Genomic DNA, 13,304 nt, shown 5'->3' with positions numbered 1-13,304 from the left:
CATGTATTTAAAACATTTTTTCCTGTCTTTTGTGACTGTGTGAACTGTTAAATTTTTGAAGTTTGTGTTAAATTGCTGCCTATTAAAATGTTTTTACATATAGATTTTACCTCTAGAGTGTTTGTCTCACCTATTTATGTTAATTTTAATAGACTTTTCAATACCCACATTCTCTTTAGAAAGCCAATACAGGACAGTGTTATTTGTGTTTTTTTTTCCTTCATGTTTCAACCCAAATATCAAAAAGGATTACTATTTAATTTAGCCACCTTGTAAACAGACCCAATGACTGAATAACTCATCTGCTAATGTTTACTAGAGTTGTGTTTGAGTCCAGTATAGATGAGTGCACTTGTACATATAACACTGAACTATCTGAAGGGCCATACATCCCTTTTTTTTTTTTTTTTTTTTTTTTTTTTTTTTAAGGAAACAATCCCATGAGTGTTGCCAATGTCTACATGGAGACTGAAGCAAAAATGAATATAACTAGCATTCTGATTTTGTCACAACACACTATCAACTCATATAAATATGTCCTCTAATTTTAAAGAATTCTTCAAATGTAAAAAATTGACAGCTATACAAGTTTACCAGGTTGCAACATATTCATTTAAATGTTAGGAATATATGTACAGCTAAGAGGTAATTGCCAGGTATTTTACCGTAGGTTTTAAGACATGGTGGTCAGAACATATGGATAAGTAAACTCTTACTAATGACTACTTGGTTAGTAAGAAAAGTGATCACTATAGACTATATGTGATGGGTTGCATGAACACGATATAATAGGCATCATTTGGGCCCAGTTTCCTTCCTTGTGCTTTTAGATCCTAATGTGAGTTTTAATGTAATGTATCTGTTTTGTGTTTGTGTGTCTTGTAACAAGGATTTATCTTCTGTAAAAATACAAAAAATGAGACAGACATAATTAGTCAAAGTGAAGAATAAGAAGCCATACATAACCTTAATTCTCCAATTTAAAGCTACCATTCAGCATTTCCACACCTATTGAAGCATTTGTATTAAAGCAGAAACTTTACAGTATATCAACTCATGACTTCTGCCTTGATGGCATGAAGAATAATCATAAATGTTTTCATTGTTTATGCCACTGTTTTTTTAACCCATTGAGTCCAAAAATGGATAGACTATCATGATTTGTTCCATTATATTTATTGATACATAATTGCAAAAAACTATAAAAATAAAAAGGAAATAAGTAAGTTGTTCCCAAATTAATGCATTACTTTCATTAATCACACTAAAAAACTGCCTTTATCAGTGCTGATTACAATCGAAGTCTCTAGAAAATTTCCTTGAGGACACGTTTAGTTCCACCTTGTTTGGGTATGTAGTACAGCCCTCCTGAACAGGGGAAACATCTTCAGAATGCCCAGTTTGAAGAGCAAATAGTCCAACGCACTGCTTTGATTAAGGATTCAGAGTATAGGCATCTGTGGCCGATAAGAGTCAGTTAGAAAGGGACCACAACATTGAAAACATAATAGTGATATTACAGCTGCAGTTTTTCCTCTGGGTGAGCAAGCGAGGCTGTCTGAATGGCTAAAAACAAGACAATTAGCAGCGGTGTGTGATAGAGTGTATATAATGAAATGATATTCAGTTTAGCAATTCTGAAGATTAATTGTGCCTTAGAATGCTTTACTGTGAAATTTAAAATCAATGGTACCTTTAATTATTCACAATAACAGTAACATTAATTCACAGGGTAAAAACTACAAAAATGTAATAAAGTCGACTACTGTATGTGCCTAGGCTGTTGGAAACTATTAGTGTTTATGCCTTTTAAGGTCCCAGTAAGCAACTTGTAGTTGCCACAGCAACTTAGCACCTGTTAGTATTTATTAAGCTCTTGGCTAATCATTCACTTCATTATACGAGACCATCACTGTCACAGGGATATTGCCATTACTCTTGTCAATACAATACTGCAGGATGATATCAAAATGCAATCTGAAATTCCAATATTTAAGCATTTTTATCTGTAATACTCATTTATTAGATTCTTAATTTAATATTCAATTGTCTTATTACCACCAGAACAAACCACCAAATAAGGCCATCAGCAGAATAAGTAATCAGCCACACTTTACTTTTTATGGCACCTTTCCCAGAGCACGTTATCACATGGCACTTTACAATTGATTTTTTCAAATGTTTAAAAAATACACTAGTAGTCTTTGAAAACTAAAAGACAAGTACCATTCAGGCACACAAAAGCTCAGTAGCTGTCTTATCTGGAAAGAATATATCTAACAATTAAAATCACTTATGTAAATATTTTATAAAAATCAAAAACAAGTAAAACCTACAACATCCTGTTTTTCCACAAACACTTTTTTGTAAATTGGCTGCTTTTTAAAAATGTATTAAAGTGAGATTTTAATTTGGGTTAGTCAGTTGGTCATTATTTGGGCTAGAATCATTATTCATTGCTGGTTTTGTAATGTGGCCTTAAAATTAATTTGAAAGGCTAAAATAAAATTTTACTGACGTGAGTGTAAAAGTTATTTTTCACTGGAATGCACTGCTGTATTCAACAAAATAATTTCTCTGCTGTCATTTTTTTTTCTTTCTCTTAACTATACATGGCCTGATCTTTCAAAGCACATGAAAGTTTAATGTAAATGCTTGAAAGTGTCTGCTCTCTTAAAATGGTCCAAATCACGCCAAAAGCCGTAACATTAGTGAGGAAAACCTCTAAAGAACAATCTGTCCATTACAAAATAACTAATTAGAGCTGTATATACTATAGGGCAGAAGTTTTCCCAATCTGTGCCCAAAATGACAATCTGTTGTGTAATACAACTCCCCAGCTTTGCTCATTTGGCTACACAGTAATTATTCTCTTCAAATAAAGCAGGAAAAAAATATAAGCAGACTATCACCTGAGCTGCTAAGGCAGGTTTAACTTTAGCTCAGGAAAGAGACATGACATATGGAACTTTAATCTGGAATTTCAGTACACAATTCTGTTATTTTTCGCATTTCAGTATATTGCAGATTATTTAAATTAAAAGTAAACTAGTAAGAACCTGACCAGACTTTGTGGCTGCTACAGTCTCTTCAGTATCACAATACCTGCTATCAAGTTTCACCCAGAAACATCAAAAATAAGGCAATTCAGAATGCAACACTGGAAAGAGTTTGGTATTAATTGTGCCAGTTAGGAACTTATTCAATAGGGAGGATAAAACATCAAATGAACTTGCAACAAATAATGTAAAAGTAAATGAAAAGTACAATTATTTTATTTGATATTGGTTTGTATGTATGTTTTCTTTCAGTTTTTTACTAATCATTTCCTTACATAAGCATGCAATTCTTCAACTGAAAAAAAACCCCAGAGAGAAAAAATAAGACAGGCTGCTGTATGTGAAATATTAGTAGAGAAAGACAGACACCGATATGCTCAACATTTTGCATTTGTCCTAACTGTGAAATTACATTAATGTAAATTTCAGCACGACTTATTGGAAATTAGTGCTCAGCAGCTCCATTTTGTGATGACCCAGCAACATGTACAACTTGTGTAATTACAAGAAGAAACAATCCCTGCAACAAAGACAGTACCAGTAAATACAACAGTATCATATACAACAATGTAATAGATGAAGAACTGGTTGTTGCACCACATTACACATGAAAACAATATCAGTTTTTATTAGATATCTGTCTGTCTTTTTCCTTGTTATGCTGAGTTAGAGCTTGACATAGAACTACAGGTAAGGTTATATGAAAACATGCCAACAATTCCCACTGTTTTACCTACTGTATATCATGAAATAATTGCCAAGGAAAAATTATTTTAGTATGTGTTTTCTTTTCATTTGATGCTACCATAAGCATCTATAATTTTCACTGTCGCACACAGATTTAAAGTGAAATGTGGACAGTAATTTTATTTTTATTAAAATATTCACAGTAGGTTATAAATGCCTTGAGCATGGGAAAGGCGCTATATAAATAAAATGTATTATTATTATTTATTCCTGTTAAGATGTTTGCACTAAAGTAATTCAAAAGACCAGATCCTTGTGAGAAATTCTTCATTGAAATGCAAATGGGCCTGCCCTTGCTTTCTTTAACATGGAGCAAAACCTCATTGAGAAATTTTTAAATTTTATTGTCTGAAACTTTTTTTTTTTTTTTGTTAATTTTAGTTTACAATGATGTTCTCTCTCAGCAAATCACATACAACAACCACAACACCGATGCAAGTCTTTAGGAGGCTGCTGGGCTGACACATAGCAACACTAAGTTCCTAAAAAAAGGTGTAATGATAAATAAGTATTAAGGTTACTTGTACAGATTTTTTTTCAAAGAAAAGGGCTCTTACTAATTGAATCACTGTATGTTATTCCTTGAATGAATGTTGGCTCCTCCAGTTGTACCACTGAACACAAATGATCAGGATCCATGTCCTCTATGTCCCACCAATGTTTTTTTTTGTTTGTATCGTGCACTTCTTGTGATTAGGATCAAAATATTGCTGTTTATTGTTTTAAGTATTTTAAGATGCTGTGGAAAAATCATCTGCTAAATAAAATATTACAATGAGGATTAATTTTTAAAGATTTTTACAATGCAACAGTTAGCACATTCAGTTACTTCATTTGTGAAACACAAATAGACTATAAGTGCCTTGTCTTATGTATAAGAAAGATGGACAATGACCTCACATCTTCTGGTACCCAAGGACCAAAATGCCTTTAATGTGTTTAATCATGAGCAATTTTTTCTGGGTTTCTTAAGTGCATTGCAGGCATTAAAAGAGTTGTGGTCAAAGAGAAAAGTATAATCAAATCACTTTTTATGCCCAGAAAATCCAGCTTTTGTAAAGTTCTGTGTTTTCAAGTACCACTTTCATCTGACATTTGTGTCTGTCCATGTGTCATATTCACTTCATGCTTTGTAGATGCACCATTGGCAAAAAGCAAAATTAGAAATAACTGTGTACCTTTTTATTTTACATTAAGTAAAAAATAGAACTGTTTAACCTATGGCTGAATAAATATTTGAATATGCACTTATTTTCAATATGAATATTCAGACCTTGATTTTTACATAATTGAACTACCCTAATGTCGGTCTAGCTTGTCAGATTGCAACATTCCCAAAGAGGTGAATAGTTTTTACAGGCCACTGAGCAAGTGCAGTGATCCCACTTAAAAGTCATTAAGTAATGGAAAACAAAAATAAAAACACACTACTTTCTAAAGCTCAGCCTTCATTTCCTTTCAGTGCTGGGTAGCTTGAAAAACAATTTAATTTCAGATCCATCTTTTGCCTGGCTACGGAAATAATTTAAAAAATCCCTATTTTCATGTGTCTTTCTGCTAAAGCAATCATAATCTTTACCTCATATATCCATAATATGTTTAGGCACTTTACTATCTCATCTCTTTGCTTTATGGCAAACTCTTATTTTGCCTTTTTTTGGGGGAGAATGAGAGGGGTCTATGTTACTTCGTGGTCTTCCATTGCTGGAATTGGATTTTAAAAATCTGGATACATTGCACACACAGCATGGATTTTATATTAATAAGCAAACCGATTTAATTAGATTTTGTAAAGAATTATTAAACTATTAGTATGTCATTTTAGTTTGCATGCATACATTCTTTTTCCTAAACGAGATTCAAATAACAGAGGAGACATGACATATGGAACTATGTACTGTGAAAGACATCATATTTTCTATACTTTTTAATGTTACTATGCTTGTAAATAATTAGACATTGTGTTTAAAACATTTAATATGCTGCAATTTGACACTCTATGGTTTAGTTTTATTTGTGCCATGTCACAAGTAACAATGTAATTCTTTTTGAAAGGTATCCATTCTGGATGAACGAGTTATAAACAGGTAAATAGTGGTAGTGAGTAGCAATTATAATCCAGCGGTGTGTTAACTTCTGAGAAGAAAACAAAAATGAAGGATTTTAAAATTTGGTTTGAGTTCAAGATTTTTTCATACCAGGTATTTTCTGTGATCTTGCATAATAAATCTTAAAGATGATCAATTTAAGGTATATTTTGAAACTACAAAGATTAATCTTCACTTCAAATGTGAATTCTACAACAGCACCAACTGTGCATTGCAATTGCTTTCTTTTTTCTTTCTCCTCTACTCCAATTTTCATCTTTTTTTCTTGTAATGATTTAATGCTGTACAGGCAAGTTTTTCAAATTTAGGCCTAAACAGTAGTTTTTCATTCTTCATACTTTTTAGTGTCACATTAGATTGTGTCAGATGGCAAACAGTAACAAGGATTTTTTCCTTCAGTCTAGAATTTAGCTACCTGCTTGTAAAGTGAGTATTTCTGCTACAGTATAAATGTTAATCACTATAGTGATTTTTTTTTTTTTTTTTAAATCAGAATAGTTGATCCAGCATCATTTCTCCAAAACTGCCAAAGAACATTTCTGTCTAGTCTAGGAAGTAAAGGATATACACCATGTAACCAGTAGAGGGAGCAGAAGCTTCCCAAACCTGAGACATCACCACACAGACACCAGTCCCGACTTCAAATAAATGATTTATTAACAAATAAATCCTTCACCAGTGGTTTCCAAAATGCACAATAGTTCTTTCTTTCTTTCTTTCCTTTCTCACCTCCATATCTCCTGTTGAGCTTTGTCTTCCTTCCTACCACCTCTGACTTGCCTGGATGTGGCAGGGTGACTCCTTTTATTATGGACTCAGGAGTACTTCAGTGCCAGAACATAGCCTGATGGAAATACTTCCAGGTCAATCGGCAGTCCCAGAAAATAGGGATCACATGTCCCAACAGCAGCTCCTAGTGGTACCCACAGGACATGACAAGACTGTTCTATCAGACTACACTTCCCAGTGTACAGTGCCCAGTGACGCTGCCATCTATCCTGTCAGGGGAGTCTGTAGCCTTGCCAGGATGTCTCCCCCTGTCCTTCTATCCTGCTGGTCTCTTGGCTAGGTAAGGAATCGGAGCCTATTCTAGCTGGAAGGCCTGCACGTGTGTGGTGTCCATCACAAGCATTAATAGTAAAATTCTGTCATTTTCAAGAAAATGTCTGAAGGAAATCCCTTTGTTGTATGCTTTGTATGGCTAAATCCCAGCCATCCTCCTTTGAGTAACTGAACTAGTGAAGACCTCAAATATGAAAGAAACTCAATTTATATGTCCACAATGCAATATGCAATCCTACTGTTTCTTAATAGCAACTTACAAGATGGGAGTATTCACCACAAAACATCTTTTTTCTAGCATAATTCATACAGATTTAGACCACCACTGCAATTGGGCTACATTTGGAGTATTCGAATGCAGCTCTTCACAGATGAATGTAAAGCATTTTCCAGTCATTAGTTGATAGGGAATGCTATTGTGGTTGGTGCTAGGATGAGGATATTTATTTAGAAATAGTTCATAAAAGTAGAAATTTAGTCTTTATACTAGTAATTTGAATTTCAAGTTAATATTAACCATTAAAATCTTTTGCATACATACTTAACATATGATCTTGGATTTGATATTGATTCCAGACTTCATGAATCACATATCGTCCATCAAAGCTGAGGGAATTTAGAGCGAAGCAGAATAAAGACCCCCTTAAAATAATCAAATGGTCATCACAAACCAGTGCTACATTTTAATAATCTAGCGACATATTTAGGCACACATTTTCAAAAAACTTTTCATAGTGTCTTTACATTTTGAAAATATATGAATGTCTTAAGTAGTGGCAGCAGCACATGGATCCTGTTTCACCTACAATTACAAAAGTACACTGCAGTTGTTAGTCAAGTTAAACAACTTGTTCATGAAATCTGATTGGTAATTTAACCAGTTCACTAAAATACTCTCAGAACTCAGAAACCTTTGTTATGAACATAAGGGACTGGTTTATATAATGAGAAACTGTCCCGGTTTTGTTTTTATTGTTTATTTGAAAAAGAATAATTACTGGCACATGTAGTGTATGTGAGATGCAAAGATAAATCACTCCATGTAATTACAACATAATTGTAGCATAGCTATTTCAAAAATTGTCCATTTTGAAAAATGGCCAGATAAATAAGATGAAAATAATAGGGACATTTGCTTACTTTACATGTAGTGCCAATATTTCATAAAAAGCAGCTTTTCTTAGGCACCTCTTGATTTTCCAATGTCTTTGGAGAAAGCCCTATAAGCAGCAGAGATGCCAAATACATTATCTGAGTTAAATACCCACTGATTGGGTAAATAACACACCAGGATCGCAAAAATTAACTTTGTAGAGAAGTAAAATATCCAATTAGTGCTTTTACAAAATATTACTATACTACAATACATTAAGCATGTCTTTTACTTCGTGCTTTGTATCCTAAAGAGTTATAGTCCCCAAAGGTACAAGAAAAGACAGGATATCTCCCTTTCAAGCCAACATACAAGTATAGGGCACACACAAAATAAACCTTTGAGTGAATCAAATGTCCCTGCCCTGAAAGTAAGAAAGGAAATATTACATTTTCATGTGTCAAACTATTATGTCAAAGGTATAAAAGTTATCACGATGGCAGTGGTTTGACTGGAATGAGTCAGGATGATTTACTGCATGATCCTAATACTGCCTCCATCTAACAACATATTCCAGATCTGATAAGACTCCAGGAAAAAAAATTTATTTCCTTTCCAATTTTTACCTCATAAATTTGATGAAAAAATACTAATTTAATATTTAATTATGATGCAAAATTATATTTTGAATATTGTATTGTGTTGTTCCTAAACTGTCTCCACATATGGAATTCCAATACATTCATGCGCAATCACCAGTTTCTGGTTGTTCAGTAACCTATATGTGCTGTTAAACAATATCTACAGTTCTCTACTTGTGGACACAGAGTACAGGTGGGTTTTAAGATGGAATCTAACATCTACACCGATTAGCCTCAAAAAGAGCTCTCAAAAAAATGTTGAGCATAAAAGCCATAAACATTTCCTTTTCCTGGGAAAAGTGCCATCTCTGCTGGGATTGATTGTTCGGCGTAACAGTAAAGTAGAACTTGTTCGTTGCCACAGCAGATCATCTTCTTCCATATTTTCCTGTCCTCTGCATCTTGTTCCGTTACACCCATCACCTGCATGTCCTCTCTCACCACTTCCATAAACCCTCTCTTAGAGTAGAAGAAACCTTCATAATCAAGTGTTGCATGTTGATTAGCAGATGCAAGTAAGAATTTCAATGTACTCCGTACATCTGACCCTATAAAAACCTATATATGTAAAATTCATGCTTTCAATAAAAAATGAAAGAAACATATATACTATATACATATTTCTTATACTATATGAAAATGGTTTTCATTTCAGTACTGTCTAACTCCTGGGTATGATGTTAATCTGCATCCAGCTCTGCATGTAGGCCCTCCAACCTGCAGGGAAAAACTTGGGGGTTGGTGGCAGAATTGGCACTGCAGCCACCATAAAAAACCAAACATTGTTCCATTCCATCTGAACTAGCGTGGTGCTGAGGTGTAGCCTGTTGTATGGCTGCACTTGAGTCCTAATCTGGGGATCCTGAGCTGGTTTGTCATGTAGTGGGTGCAGCAATGTGCTGTATCAGTGTGTGCTCCTGACCGCTCTCTCACTCTCTAACTGACTGAATGAAATTTGTACTTGTGCATTAGAAAGGAATACATAGTTTAAGGCTTTAAAAAAAAATGGTCCAGTAGGTCATGCAACTTTTTCTGCACAATTGCAGCACATCAGTGATCTATAGTCTAAATTTCAAAACAACAAAATCAAAACCTAGTGCCCAATTTTATATTTTGTATATTTATTTATATATACATATATATAAAAACATGATTAAACACTTGGTAAGTAAGAGAAAATGAAAATGGATAGGGTGAAGACTCCTAGTAAAACTGTCAGATCTGTTTGCTATTCCATCCTAAAGTATTCCAAGACTCTAGACTTTTGTCTGAAACATTTTCTCAAAAAATTCCCAACAATCACAGCACAATAACAGCAAAGGCTTTCACCACAGTAAATGAAAAATGACAGCAAACTGAAATGGTTGAAAACATAAACAATTTTTATACACACTTTTAATTTTCTGAAAATCATGTTTTTCTTTTTCTGGAAGTGACCCTAAAAACACAAATTATATTCAGTGAATCAGACTTGGCTGCTAAATGCTTTTCTCCATATTCAGGAGAGGTTTTAATGTCTCAAATTTCAATTGTTTCATCTACTCATGATTTATGGGTTTGTCTGAAGCAAACTCACACTGACACAGACACCAAACTTAAAGTTATCAGTATGTTTCAGTCAGTCAGTCATTTTCCAGCCCGCTATATCCTAACACAGGGTCACTGGGGTCTGCTGGAGCCAATCCCAGCCAGCACAGGGCGCAAGGCAGGAACAAATCTTGGGCAGGGCACCAGCCCACCACAAGGCACACACACACCAAGCACATACTAGGGACAATTTAGAATCACCAATGCACCTAACCTGCATGTCTTTGGACTGTGGGAGGAAACCTACGCAGACACGGGGAGAACATGCAAACTCCACGCAGGGAGGACCCGGGAAGCGAACCTGGGTTTCCTTACTGCAAGGCAGCAGTGCTACCACCGTGCCGCCCCAGTATGTTTCAGTGATGCCTAAAAACATGCAAATCCGTCTAAAACTTAAGGTCAAAATTCTGAACCCTTTTCAATATTTTCCATTACATATGAAGTAATTAAACAAATAAGTATCTTCCACTAAACTAAACACAAATTCTAGAATTTCTCCTTGCCTAATCTGGAGCCACCAGTTTACATATATAATAAGTAAATTAGTAGTTTAGGACCTGCCTCATACTCCAATAAGAGTAAATACTGTATATCATTACTGATGTCAGAGAATGTTATCAGATGTCTCTCTTCACTGAAAAATAGCATACAACAGACCTAAATAAAAAAAATGTTTTATATACCTGAGCACAGGCAGGTCACATGGTGTCAGTAGCAGGTTTTGAACCCATAACCTCAGAGTCTTGACAGCCAAAGCCACTCCACCACACTGCCTGCAGGGTCCTCAGGGTATTTCAGTTTTAACTAACATCTAGCATGTGGGTATGCAACTTTAAACCTGGCCCCTCTTGAATCAGTGTGGGAGTGTCCAGTGATGCCTTGCACACCTGCTGCCAGGATGGGCAGTAGCTGCCTGGGACTCTGAAGTGGAAAAGTAGACTTGAAAATAAAAACATTATCGTAGAATGTATAATATACAGTAGCTGTTAAAGGTTATCATTCCCTTTTTGAAATTTGTCAGCTTTCATTAATGTAAAGGCTGAAATCACAGTAAATCAAAGGTACTCACAAAGGTCACACAAGATCTTGTATCCAATTAATATTAATATAAAAATTAGATCCTTTTTGGGTTAATAAAATACACAAACAAGTCATTCACAATCATGTTTAAGTGTGAAACTCCTCTATTGATTAATATTTAATGAATCACATTCAAGACAATGTACAGTACAAAGTGATTCTAATAAGACCTAAATAAAATTATCTGTTCCTGTAGCACACTTCTCTCAACAAGCTAACAGTATACTGTATCTACAGTTGAGTGCTGGTGAATAAGGCTACCAAGCTTTGCCTAAGAACCATAAAATGTCATCAAGTGATATTTATGATCTAAACAGGTTTGGAATACTAAAAATATATTTTTAAAAAAACAAAGAAAGCCAAACATAGTTGGATCACTGGGTAATTTAAGATAGTTTTGTTATTTTAGTAAAGTGCATGGACCTATGTGGTTTCTTCTTTTCCTCTATTATGGCTCCTGTGAATTCCTGCGGTTGTAACAGCTCACTGGACTACTTCAGTTGTATAGTCATTTTTTCTTCTATATTTTGCATATACTCAATTTTGAGTTATCTTTGCTAGTTATATTAAAATGGATAAATCTACAAAAGCAGCTGTATGGAAGGAGTGCTGACATGGGCCTCATAACATTGTAAAATTTGAGACATGTCAGTTAATCTACTGTAACTGGCAGTTTATAAATACAAATTGAAGTAAAATATCACTTTGCTGACCAGCAGGTTAGATTTTTCTATGACTTTATTAAAGATAATATGAATGGGTGTCAGGTGGAATATTTTATATGCATGTGACTGCATGACATATTTGAATATTCTATTTCAATCAACTTCTAATAGCCTGGCTCCCCTAAATTTTTTCCAGAAAGTATTTTTTGATGCATCATCTTGGCGACTTTGTTTTTTTTGAATGAAAAGGAACCAGATGTAGTGCAACATTACAGTGCATTATGTATAGGAATTCAATGACTGAACAACACCCCCATCTTCTGGATATTTTTATGCATTACATCAGGTAATGCTGTGGAACAGAGAACACATATTTGCAAATTTAATTTAAATAAACTTCCAACAGGTCCCTTTCACTTAAAAAACGGATGTTTGATTTATCATCAGCACATTTTAAAGAGCATTTTAAAAAATAAAAGGCATTAGCGGTTTTCTTTTTTTTTTCTTTGTTTTTCCAGAAGAAAATGGAATTGAATGTAGTACCACAATTTAGTAGATAGGATATATATTTATTTTTATATGCTTACAAGGGGGCTTCGCTCGACCCTTCCCCTCCTGCCTGTGTTTCGTGCTGTTGTGAAGAGGGGGGCTGAACACACCCCAAGGAGACGCGTCCACTCCTCCAAAACCCCTCTTAAACGGTGATACAATGGGAAACAAAAATATTTTTTTAACTCCTCTTTGCTCGATCAGCTACTGGCTTGCTGCTGCTGCCAAGCCGTGTGATCTGAACTTCACTCTCATACAAATTCTAAAGCCAAACCCCTATCCCAAAGTGCCACACGCCGTTATGAAGAATGTGGCTGAATGCACACCAAGGTGACGCCATCGCTCCTCTGAAATCCCTCTTAAACGGTGATACATTGGGAAACAAGTAACTTTTTTTTACTGCCTCTTTGCTTGATCAGCTACTGGCTTTCTGCTACTTTTGTTCCGTGTTATTGTCATTTCAGCCGGCGCTTCGAACGTTTAAAAGTCTGTACAGCACCAGTCCTTTTGTCCTCAAACACTATTCGATCTGTTTTTGCTTTTCCATTATTTCACAGAGTAATATTTTCCGTTTGTTTGTGCTAATATGATCTTTTCACTCATTTTTTTGAGACTTTCGAATTGCATGTGTATTGCATACACTGCATGTGTATCACGGGACTTGCTTCCAAAGGTTGTAAGTATGACGTGGTGTGCCTGTCTCGCGGGATGTG

At 34.8% G+C, this 13,304-nt stretch overlaps 2 protein-coding genes across 7 annotated transcripts in view; both read left to right on the top strand.

The window, feature by feature from the left end:
* trappc11 (trafficking protein particle complex subunit 11) overlaps positions 1–13,304 on the top strand; it is a 973,608-nt gene that overhangs the window by 916,725 nt on the left and 43,579 nt on the right. The gene's annotated exons all lie outside the window — the stretch shown is intronic.
* Positions 1–13,304, top strand: part of stox2a (storkhead box 2a) — a 412,127-nt gene that overhangs the window by 394,326 nt on the left and 4,497 nt on the right. The window lies entirely within an intron of this gene.

The sequence above is a fragment of the Erpetoichthys calabaricus genome, chromosome 5 (genome assembly GCF_900747795.2).
Source record: "Erpetoichthys calabaricus chromosome 5, fErpCal1.3, whole genome shotgun sequence".
NCBI lineage: Eukaryota > Metazoa > Chordata > Cladistia > Polypteriformes > Polypteridae > Erpetoichthys > Erpetoichthys calabaricus.
The sequence above is the reverse complement of the archived record's forward strand: the minus strand, read 5'-3'. Positions and strand labels throughout refer to the sequence as shown.